Source organism: Talpa occidentalis, unplaced genomic scaffold (genome assembly GCF_014898055.3).
Source record: "Talpa occidentalis isolate TD23 unplaced genomic scaffold, MPIMG_talOcc4v2.1 talOcc4.1660, whole genome shotgun sequence".
Classification (NCBI taxonomy): Eukaryota; Metazoa; Chordata; class Mammalia; order Eulipotyphla; family Talpidae; genus Talpa; species Talpa occidentalis.
This window is the reverse complement of record NW_023601716.1, coordinates 1-9405: the sequence shown is the minus strand read 5'-3', so window position 1 is coordinate 9405 and position 9405 is coordinate 1. Positions and strand designations below refer to the sequence as shown.

The 9405-nt window shown below is 43.4% G+C and overlaps 1 pseudogene; it reads right to left on the bottom strand.

Moving 5' to 3' along the window:
- Positions 1 to 3266: 3266 nt before the first annotated feature.
- Positions 3267 to 9286, bottom strand: LOC119248600 (follicle-stimulating hormone receptor-like; annotated as a pseudogene).
- Between the last annotated feature and the right edge of the window lie 119 nt (positions 9287 to 9405).

Sequence of the window (9405 nt, the reverse complement as noted above, 5' to 3'; positions counted from 1 at the left end):
AGACCTCATCTTTATGCAACTCATTAATACCTGGAAGCTTAAATGACCCTACCTAATGATACGTGGGGGACAAATTGCCTGAAAGTTCTCTAAATGCATAGCTGAAAATGCTCTTTGCATCTTATTATGTGGAAAATATCACTAAAAATAAGATGATTTTTGTTATTCTTCTTTTGTGTTTGTTTACATGGAATGGCTCAAGATTCAAGGAAGCCTGTGGTTGTAAAGAAAACGGATAAAAGGAAATAAGAGTGCAAAAAAAAAAAAAAAAAAGAGTGCTCTTACTGGTGTAGGTATTTAACACATTAGGGACAGAGACTTGGGGAAAGAGCCCATCTATCCTGGAAAGGAATGTTTAAGGGGTATAGGTAATGCTATTAGATAGAATAGAGTATTATGAAAGACTTTGATCATGTCTGATGTCTGCAGTAAGGAGGCTTTGAGGACCTTCAGTAATATTTTTTCATTACTCAACCTTTAAACTAGATCCTGGGAACTCAGGCCATCTGGAGGCCTGGGAAGCCTAGAACATTTCAGCATGATCAGTGGCCCTTTGTACTGGAATCCAAGGCTGAGCTGAACTCTGCAACAAGTTTTAAAATTTAAAAAGGGTTTTAAAGCTTAAGTGGTTAAGTGTCAGCCCCAAGGAACACAAGCAGGTCCTGGCTGCCTTCTAGAGTGCCCTTTTCTTTAGTTATCTTGCCCTTTGCCTTCTCCTGTCTCCCCTCTTCCTATCCAAATGTATTTCCTTTGTTATTTTTTTCCTTTCTCTTGCTCCTTTTACTTTTCTACATCTTGCCTCAAGCAAGGCATTTCTTACGTGATGTCTAACTGCAGTGGTTGTCTCTAGCTCTAAGCAGCTTCTGAGTTTGTTCCAGATGGGAATGGAACAGACTACCATGGGGAGGATGAGCTAGGCTACAGGCTCATAATCAGAGCCACAAATGTGACTCACATTTATAATTCTAAACATTGTAGTAGCCACATTACAGAATGTAAAAAGAAGTAAGTAAAATGAATTTTTAGTGTATATCCAAAATAGTATTGTTTTAATATGTAATCATTATAAAAACTATTAATGAGACATTGTACATCCTTTTTTAGTTTGCACTAAGTATTTGGAAATCTAGTGTGTATTTTACACTCATAGTAAGTCTGAGTTGAGAGGTACCATATTTCAGGTGCTCACTAGGCACCTGGGTAAGTGACAACCGTATTACACATCACCTCTCCAGACTATATCCAAGGATGATTATTCTGTTTTCACTTGATATGCACAATAGATCGAGATAGTGCCAAGTCACATAGGCAGAGATGATTGCTTTCTCTTCTAGCCAATAAGGACTACCTTGTTAAAGCATTTGGGACCAACTTTTGAAATATTTACCATAGGGCAAGAGGAGGAAGGATTACTTTCGCTATGGAAAGAGTACATTCTGAGAGGAGACTCAGCTTTGTGGGCTGGTCACTGCACAGTGCTTGGTAAGGATTTATGGTTGGTATTTATGATGCAGATTATTTAGGTGGGATGACTTATGAAAACAGGTGTGAGAAGTAGTTATTTTCAGGAACAGTATGGTGTAATGGAATGAGTTCTACATCAAGGGTCAGGAGAACTGGGCACTACTCCAGGAATTTGTCTAGGAGGAGAAAAATTAACATTTCCCATGCCAGGTATAGCTTGAGGCACTTTAATACTCATTTTTATTTTAAATTTTCACACTAAGCCCATGTCTAGGCAGTATAACCACCTCTGGTTTACAGAGGAAGAAAGAGCTCAGAGAAGTGGAGGCCTGGCTTATCATATAGTCAGAATAAAATCTCAACTATGATTCCAGAGATGCTGTGTTCTTTTTTTTTTTTTAAAGATTTATTTATTTATGCATTCAAGAACTGGGGTACAGGCCAGAGGTGTGGGGGGTGAGGGGATTCACCAGAGACAGAGTGGGGGAACAGAACAAGCAGGTCGACTGAAGTATACTGCTGAGGGGAGCAATGGGTGAGTTAGGAGAGGTCTGCTGCGCCATGTGGCTGGTGGGGTATTGAACTCATGCTGCAGAGGCTGTGGATAGCTTCGTAGGTTGTGTCTTTTTTTTTTTTTTTTTTAGAGGCATGTTTTATTTATTTATTTGTTTGTTTGTTTTCGTTTTATACATGCACTAGGTACAGTCAGAAGCGCGGGAGGGCGAGAGAATTCACCAGAGCCAGAGCGGGGAGCAGAGCAGGCAGAAGGACCGAAGTACACTGCTGAGGGGAGCAGCGGGCGGCAGGAGAGGTCTGCGGGCCATGTGGGACCCTCCTCCGGTGGCCGGGGAGCAGCCGGGGATCGAACCGGCGCCGGAGAGGCCGCGGGCAGTTTTGCAACCCAGCGCTCAACTGCTGCGCCACCGGGGAGGCCCCGTAGGTTGTGTCTTAACCCCTTGCTCCACAAGGGAGGCCTGATGCTGTGTTCTGACGTTATGAGTGCCATGTAAAAGGTTGTATCTTCTGTCAGTTAGGTTCAGTTAATGAAGCAGGACCAGTTATGTGTGTGGTAAATACTTGTTACAGGGGTTTGGCTTATGCATTTGTTGGGGTTGGTCAAGCGGTCTTTGTAAGGATGTGGTCTTTACATCTGATGCTGGAGCTTGAGGTCCACAGGGCAGGCAGTTGTGACAGGCAGTCCACCATTATGCTGGGAGACGGCAGACACGAGCTGAATTCCCAGGAAGACAAATTGAGCCGTTTCTATTCTTGCTGCTTTTGACTTTGGTGAAAGTATCTTTCAGAAGTGGGGGCCCTTCTTCATGAATCTATACACATACACCTGGCCCAGAAGTCAGAGAACTTGGAGAATCCAGGAGAAGGTGGAGTGATTGCAGGTCCAGCTGCTGCTGCTCACTGCAGTGAGAGGAATCAGCAGATCAGCCACAAGGTTCATGATGGCTACAGCTTCCCTTCTGCCCTCCGATTTTCCCAGGAATTTTCTCTGTGACACACCCTGATGGGAAACAAGAAATCCTGGGAAATGTAGTTCAGCCTATCCAAAGTGACACATAGCAAAGTCATCACATGCATGTTCAAAGAATGCTTTTTGAACAAATGAATAGATACTGTGCTGCTTCTCCTGTTAAGTTCTCTGAAAGTACCAATGCTTGCTCCTGACGAGGCAAGCAGTTTTGAACAAACTACCTAACCCTTCGAGTATTGGTTCCTCATCTATAAAATCTATAAAACTCCAACATTCACACACCTGTCCTGCTTGTTTATAGGGCTTTTTTAAAAAGATTTATTTATTTTTATACAAGAACCGGGGTACAGGCCAGATGTGCGGGAGGGTGAGAGGATTCACCGGAGAGAGAGTGGGGAACAGAACAGGCAGACTGACGAAATACACTGCTGAGGGGAACAGAGGCTGAGACAGGAGAGGTCTGCTTTGCCATGTGGAATTCTTGCCGGCCGGCCGGTATTGAACCCATGCTGCAAAGGCTGTGGACATCTTCATAGTGCAGCGCTCAGCCACCTGCGCCACCTGCGCCACCAAGGAGGGCCTTGTTTACAGGACTTTTATAACAATCATTTGAGATAATCTGAACAAAGCACTATAAAGCATAAAACAAATGTGACATAACATTGAATTATTGTCATTAATACTTGAACTTCCTAATCTACCACATGGAGTTAATAGTTCCTGACTGATTTACCTTACAGGTATACCAAGAAGATTAAATTAGATGTATGTAGCAGCTCTCTGTCAGTATCTAATGGCACATTCTTCAAAGGTGAGACTAAATTATCACTCAAGACTTAGATAGATTTGCATATTTTGGTTTAGTTCTGGGCTACGTGGCTTAGAGGGACAAGTGTATAATTGGAACCATTGGTGACCCTGTGAGCTGGAGGGCAGTGGCCATTCCGTGGATGGGAGTGATGGGCAGTGGATGAGGTTTCTGTCCTATATAGCTGGGCTTGCATTTCATACCAGCCAAACTTGCTCAGCAGAATGAAGAAGTCCCTGCGGAAGTTTTTGGTGAAGATGGCGTAGAGGAAGGGGTTGGCGCAGGAGTTGATGGGGTAGAATAGGACCAGGAGGATCTTTGATTTGGACACAGTGATGAGGGGTACCTTGAGGGAAGCCGAGATGGCAAAGAAAGAGATGGGTGCCATGCAGAGGAAGTCCGTGAAGATGAGCATGGCCATTCGCTTGGCAATCTTGGTGTCACTAGAGGAAGACACGATGTTGGGGTTCCTCACTGTGAGGTAGATGTGGGTGTAGCAGCCACAGATGACCACAAAGGCTAGGACATTGAGTACAAGGAGCGACATTACATACAGCTGTGACAAGGGGCTGTCAATATCCATAGGCAGGCAGATGCTAACCTTCATGTAGCTACTGATGCCGACAATGGGAAAGAGCGCAACTATAAAAGCAAAGACCCAGCCTATCAGCATGATGCTGACAGCATGGCGGAGCTGCATTCTGCAGTCTACCTGCATGGCATGGGTAATGGTATGCCATCTTTCCAGCGTGATGGCTGTCAGAGTGTAGACTGAGAGCTCACTGGCAAAGACAGTGAAAAAGCCCGCAGCATCACAGCCAGCTCCAGTTTGCCAATCAATGGCATAGTTGTGGTATTGGCTTTTGGTGTGGATATCAACTGATGCTATGAGCAGCAGGTAGACTCCAATGCAGAGATCAGCAAAGGCTAGGTTGCACATAAGGAACCGGGGAACTGTGAGTTTATACTGGCTGGTAGTCAGAATCACCAGTACTACGATGTTCCCCGTGATGGCGAGGATACTTATAAACCATATCAAGACTCTGAGAATATCATACCCCATGATATCTTCACATGGGTTGAATGCATCTGGCTTAGGAGAGCAAGTCACATCAACTACTTCATTGCATAAGTCATAGTCAAATTCACCATACATTGTGTCATATTCTTTGGTGTAACTGGACTCATCATCTTCTGCCAAAGAGACTCTCTGACCCCTAGCCTGAGTCATATCATCAATTTCTTGCCTTAAAATAGATTTGTTGCAAATTGGATGAAGCTCAGAGCTGGAAAAATACAAAAAGAAATAGAATCAACATCCTGAACTCAGAAATGGCAAATACATCACTGTCTATGCATAGGGTAGAAATGATGGGGTTTCTTTCTGAGACATATTTTTTCCTCCTAATAGTTTGCCCTTGAGGCTAAGCTCAAGGGTTAATGCTGCTTACTGTAAATGAACAAAACAACTCGTGTGTGTATGTCTAGAGCTGGATGACCCACTGGGGAAACCATCTGGCCACAACCTGACTGTGGGGAGGAAGGCGCCTGGGACTAGCTAAACCTTGCTGTTAAGTGCAAATAATTTACAGACCTGATATTAGCTCCTCTACCTTCCACCCCCCTCAGTTATCTCTTAACATGCTGGAGCAGGGTCTACCCCAAATCCTTTGCTTCACTCTAGTCACTGGAGATCTGGACTGTTTACTGACTCAAATAAGAACTTACTTATTCTTTTATCTACACAAATTAGAGGATCAGGCTCTGCAGTTAGTTCCCAGCCCTGCCTCCTGGTCCTGGGTACTCAGGCTTCTAGGAGGTCAGCTAATTTGCCTGAAATGTAATGGAGGGTCCTACTCTTTATTATCTCACACCCCAGGGGCCACAAGAGGCCTCAAGCATGTATTTGTCTACAAGATAAGCCTGACTCTCTCATATTAAGTAGTTCCTAGCGAGTGCCCTAAAGAGCAAATGCAGGTTGCAGTGGGGCCTAATTTATTCTAAGATTATAATAACTTATCCCCTGGGTCGCCTGGCTCTTCTTGAGCTCACTTTTCTGTCTTGGTTTCCCTTTAAAACTCAAATGTACAAGAGACCCTATCAACAGTATAGAGGCACTTTCAGAAGAGATTTGGATGAAAGCCAAATGATAAATATTCTACCCAGACAGATAGCGCAGTAGAGACAGAGAAAGCAATCATAGTTCTGTTTTGAAGCAAAGGCTTAGGGAATGAGGATATTTTACACTGTACTCTTCAGGATGAAAAACTAAATCACATCCCATTCCCTCCTCTCCCTGAGGGACAAGCTCCCTACCATGTTAAGTGACTGCATCACTCTCACATCTTAACATAGTCTCAGAAATGAGCATTTGAACCCTTCAAAGACGCCCATGAAGAGGAGAGAGTGGAGGAGCTAAAGACCCCACTTGGGGCTGAGATGAGCACCTAAGCGCTGCAGTGTGAATAGCCTGAACTCTTTTCCCTTCCACCCCTCTGAGATGGGGCTCATAGGAGCAACCTCCTCCTCCCTTTTCTCACACCCCAGAAATGCACTGAATTGTCAGGAAGTTATTTTCCCTCACCATAAGGGACCCTTTTTGCTGGAGGATGTGTCATCTTTTGTTTTAGAGACTGATAGAGCTGCTCCCACCTGTCATGGTTGCGCTGAAGAGGCTAAACCATCAATACAAGTCATTAATAAAATCATGCATAAAACCTTTGGCTTAGTCAGAATTCTTAAAAGAAAGGCAAGCTCACAGATGGGAAGAAAGGGAATAAGAGGATCACCCTGTGGTTCTTAGTCTAATCCCTGAGTCCTAAATCCTCTCCTGGGAAAAGGTGGAGCCCTAGCCTAGGCTCAGAAAGGAAGTAATCTGACACCTGTGGACTGTGATGTGGCTCACCAGAACAGGTCTGGCCCAACATCTAGAGACAGTATTCACTTCCTGGGGCTTATTATGGGCTCCTGTGAAGATCTGTATTGTTGATATTGCTACCAACACATTTTAAATATTGATGTTTCCTTTCCTGAAACAGAAGTGACCCAACAACATGAGTGGAAAAAAGGTAAAGAAAGAATGTCCTTGAGAAAAGAACAGGAGAGAAAAGAAAGGGAAATGGAGGGCTATAGAGTCTCGCTTCTGTGGTATCTTGGCAAACTTAAGTATCCAACAAAGAGCTGGAATTTGGTTTAGAAAGTGGTATTTTTGGTGCTGGATCAGTCAATGAACAGACAATTGGAAAGTGCTTAGCACAGTGGCCAGTGCCTGAATTCTGGAATCTGGCCGGAGGGTGGAGGGGGGGGATTTGATCTGAGTTTGGTCAGGTTAGTTATTGTTGGGGGTACTTGGGAGCATATGCAGTGATACATCAACTTAAAATTTAGCTGGGAAATAAAGACCTAAATATAAGAAAAGCAAAATAATAAAAGAACAAATAGCTATGCAAATTGAGCACAAAACTGTAACTAGGAAGTAAGTGACTTAATAACAAATGAGGAGTGTGGTTAACAGAATCTTTCAGAGAGAATCCAAATGGTTCATTAGCTAAAACCTCACAGTCACAAGGACTTACCATTTATACTTTGGGCATTGTTCCAAATGAGGATTGGAAGGACAATTTCATTGTATGAGTACAAACTCAAATCTCATTACTAAACCACGCCTGCTATGATATACAATAAATTGATGCTATTTGAAAATAGGTTGTGTGATTATCTTCTGAGCAGCATAATGCATTATTGCATCTGTGTGTGAATTTGTTAAATATAAAGTTTAAATGCCCATTGCAATTTTTGTTACTCCATTTGGGTATGTCTCCCTAGAAGAAGTGGGGGGTTCTCCCTTGCTGCTCCTTGACAGGCCTTGATGGTAAATGACAAGAGGGACCTAGATGAGGGGAGAGCTGGCTGGACTGGAGGGAGATGGAAGACCATTCATGGGAAATGGAAGACCAACTTGGAAATTTTGAGCTATGAGAGACCTGAGCTACATCTATACTACTAGGAGGTGGTAAGACCACAGGAGTCTGAGGAAAAAACTACGAAATACATTTCTATGGTATATGGGTGCCACACAGCTTCCACAGAGATGTATCATCCTTTGAAATTTCTTTAGTTCCTGGGCGACTCAATGCTATTTCTTACTTGGCTGGAAAAATTCTGTTGGATTACAGAAGAGGAAAGCCTTTTGCCTCATCCCAAGTCTTTAAGAATTCTTGTCATCGGGAAGAATTCTCTGTCTCTTGAGCTAATTTGGGCCGTGTCCCAACCTTGCATGATATATCTGGAAATATCTGCTATATCTGCAGCCCCTTTATAGAAAATCCTTCAACTGGATCAGAGTGTGGGCCCCTAGATACTTTGAAAGCACTTTAGGGTATGGGCTGTTTGTTGTTTTATTTTGCTTTGAGCAGGGAATCTGTCAATGGGCAGGTCAGTGTGTGTTAAAGGTTAAATAATAGAGGCAGCTGCAATGAATGGTATAAATAGTGAAATATCACAGGGAGCTGAACTAGTACTGGCTACTGCACAAGAGCAGTACAAGGCAGGTTCTGATTGAGTGCAATGGCGCGGTGTGGATCGTATTGGTAAGTTCTGGGGTGGCTGAGAGCTTAGAAAGCTCCTGCTATCCAATAAATTCTTAGCTCCAATGGATGCTTGAAATGTCTGGAACATGTGCAGTTTCCAAAGTCACTTCCCTCTCGACTCTTCTAGGTACTGTCTGTGATTACTTTAGCTTCTTTAACCAGTTAGTTGCTGGCACATGGCTCTGTTTGGATTACTCTCTTTAATCTGGACTTCCTCAACCTGAACAACCTTTGATATCAAAGTCATGTCCCAATCTTCATCCTCCCTGTATTGTGCTAAGATCTTAAGGTACATTAGAGAGACTCAGAATGGTTGAGATGTCTTGTGTGTGTGTGTATCATTCTCTGGGATAGCTTTTATGCTTCTCCCCTCCAACCTGGACTTAGGGACATTTTATGGGTACAAAGTTTGAAACCTGAAGGATCTATCCATATGGGTACAAAGGAAAAGAGGGAATGCATATTTAATTATCAGGCCTGTGTCGGACCCTATGCTTGCTCTCTTTCATGTGATCATATTTGATATTTAGTAAGTGTTCTGCCATGCAGGCAGTCCTCTCCTGTGAACACATTTTCAAAGAAATTAGAAGAGTGAAACCTCCTCACCTGTCACCAAATGAAATCTTTGATCTAAAATATACTTAAGAACTTTTTTTCTGGGAGATCTCCATGACAGATATGTAGAATATTGTGACTGAGTTCTGCTTTGGGGTACGCTCTAGCCCTACTCAGGGGATGGACATGGGAAGACTCACGTTTGCCGTCTCCAGTTTGCAAAGGCACAGCAGTGGCTGGGTAGGTGAGACTGGCCTCCATGAGTGAGACAAACTTTTCCAGACTGGGAAGTTTTTTAAGTTGTAAGCCGACCTGGCCCGTAGCTTCTTAAGATTTTCTAAGCCATAGCTTGGCAAGGAGCGGATTCTGGTTCTTGAAATATCTCTATAGAAGGAAAGGTAAAATATAATCTAATTACTGTGGGGCTGAGATTTCTTTCTCAGCTAGACAAAACAGCAGACACACTAGCGATATTCTTATGTGAATGCGGAGGGAGACTCCAC